General features: G+C 30.2%; 1 pseudogene; it reads right to left on the bottom strand.

Annotated features, from left to right (window-relative positions):
- Nucleotides 1-1,764: 1,764 nt before the first annotated feature.
- Nucleotides 1,765-2,635, bottom strand: LOC110655082 (AT-hook motif nuclear-localized protein 16-like; annotated as a pseudogene).

Raw genomic sequence — 2,635 nt, 5'->3', positions numbered from 1 at the left:
TATAATATATAATATTAATTATTATAATTTTATTTATTAAAATAATATTTATAATTTATTTAAAATATAAAATAAAATAATTAAAAAAAAGTTGGACGCTACTATAAATAGCGTTCAATTTTTTTAAATTTTTTTAATTATTTATTTTTTAAATTTTAATTTTTAATTTTATTAAATTTTAATTTAATTTTAAATTAAAAAAATAATATTTATAATTTATTTAAAATATAAAATAAAATAATTTATATAATATTAATTATTTTATTTTATATTTTAAATAAATTATAAATATTATTTTTTTAATTTAAAATTAAATTAAAATTTAATAAAATTAAAAATTAAAATTAAAAAAATAAATAATTAAAAAAATTTAAAAAAAAGTTAGAGTCCAATTTTTCATATTTTAAATAAATTAAAAATATTATTTTAATAAATAAAATTATAATATTATATATTATATATTTTAATATTTTTATTAAAAATATTATTTTTTAATTTAAAATTAAATTAAAATTTAATTAAATAAAAAATTAAAATTAAAAAATAAATAATTAAAAAAATTTAAAAAAATTGGACGCTACTTATAATTTAGTAACATCTAACTTTTTTTTAATTATTTTATTTTATATTTTAAATAAATTAAAAATATTATTTTAATAAATAAAGTTATAATATTTTGATTAGCGTCTGTATTTTTAACTCACCCTACTCCCTTAATTTTTTGATTTTCTATTATTTTTACGTATTTTTCTTTCCGTGACACGAGTAATCAACCTGAAGAAGAATGTATTGTTGCTGCCAATAAAAAAGAATGTATTGTTGCTTCCTGCGAGATGCATCTAAATTCTAAATATCTTATAGCAAAAGGAATTTATATTAGAAGTACTTAGATTTAACCTACATTATATCCCTTTTTTTGGCGAGAATGACATTATATTCAAAGTTGATTAAATAATATTTAATTGCTACAATTTGTATTATATGCTGGTAACGTCAAATATGAAGAAAATTAATCAGGATATATCAAGGTTCTACTTCTGTGGCCATATCCACGCGCCGAAAGCTGCATGAAAATATTCTTGAAGGACATCCTAATATAACAACAAATAAATTCAGTACAGGAAAGTTAACTCTCTCAGAAATGAACCTAGTTACAAGTACCAAATGTTAGAATTAGAGGCCACTATGCAATTGTTTCAGCTTAGTTTGGATAGCATTTCAGGCTAAAACATACAGGAGCTTCGCTCTGGAGAACGTAAATGGTTAGCTTCAGAAAATAATGGGAAAGGAACTGTAACATTCTTCTGTTCCCGATGAAATTTAATTTAACCAAAATGATCTTTGCAGAAAAACACTTGAAGGTTGAAATAAATAAATAAATAAAAGAAATGTTACCGTACACACAGACACGCTGTAACAACAAAATTCAAACCTATCACTCTGGCCAAAAAAAAAAAAAAAAAAACTATCAAGGAAACTAAGAAAGCATGGGTCCGACCGAAATAACCTTAAGAAAACAAAACCCAACAACAAAGGCTATCAAAAGAATATATATATATATATATATATATATATATATATATATATATATATATATATATATATATATATATAGGTGAGTTCTTTGTACAAAACACCTGCAAATCATTTGCATAAAAAACAAAAAAGCCTGCAGACCATAATAGGTCTCCCAAAAGTTCCAGACAATGCAAACCCAAAACTGAAGGAGGGTCGTCCAATTAAATCAAATTTGCATCCAAAATCTTTGGCTACTCTCTTGAACTTTTTCTTAGTAATAAGGGCGAGGAGGAGGACCCCAGCGCATAATATCAGGAGAAACCTGGCAATTGATTGCGGCTGGGTTGGCCACACCATAAACAGTCATGGACATGCCAGAACTAACACAAGACTCATTTGCAGGACCAAAACAACTAGATTTAGTCTCCATAGCCTCATCATTATCGCTTGGCAACCTGTGAAATGTAGGGTTCAAGAAAGTGGTGGCGACTACCACCACAAGACTCGCAGCTAACACCTTTCCGGCTACAATTCCTCCGAATACCTGCCCTTGTGCCCCTGCAAGATATGTCCCAAAACAGCAAGAAGAATGCAAAGAGCTAGAAACAGAAGAGCAGTCTTTTGGCGCAAAGGAACCAAGAAACGAGCCCAAAGTGCCTGCAATTTAAAGGATCCATGAAAATAGAGAGATGGGGCGTGAGGAATTGGCTGTCGGAGCGTGACATTAGAGACAGAGCCAGTGGTACTGATGACACTAATACTAGTGTGGCTCGTACGCGCGAAGCTGATGATGGAGTCGATGACATCAGAGCCAGCGGATATCTCGAGGATGGTTGGCTTCATGGCGGATTCGCTGTCTTTGGTAATGACAGTAGGTGGTTTAGGCTTGTTCTTGGAGCCTGGAGGTCTGCCTCTAGGCTTTTTTTGGACCTCCACTAGTGATAGAACGCGGTGGCGATTGTCAGGCGAAGGCTTGTTAAGAGATCGACGTTTGGAAAATATGATGTTCGAGATGTGGAGAGTAACGCGGGCACGCTCGGGGAACTGTGGCCGGGGAAGGGCCATCGGAGGCGTGAGAAAGCTCTCTTGAGACTTGAGAGAGAGTTTGTCGCGCCAT

Source organism: Hevea brasiliensis, chromosome 15 (genome assembly GCF_030052815.1).
Source record: "Hevea brasiliensis isolate MT/VB/25A 57/8 chromosome 15, ASM3005281v1, whole genome shotgun sequence".
Classification (NCBI taxonomy): domain Eukaryota; kingdom Viridiplantae; phylum Streptophyta; class Magnoliopsida; order Malpighiales; family Euphorbiaceae; genus Hevea; species Hevea brasiliensis.
Note: the sequence above shows the minus strand (reverse complement) of the source record. Positions and strands in the feature narration are given on the sequence as shown.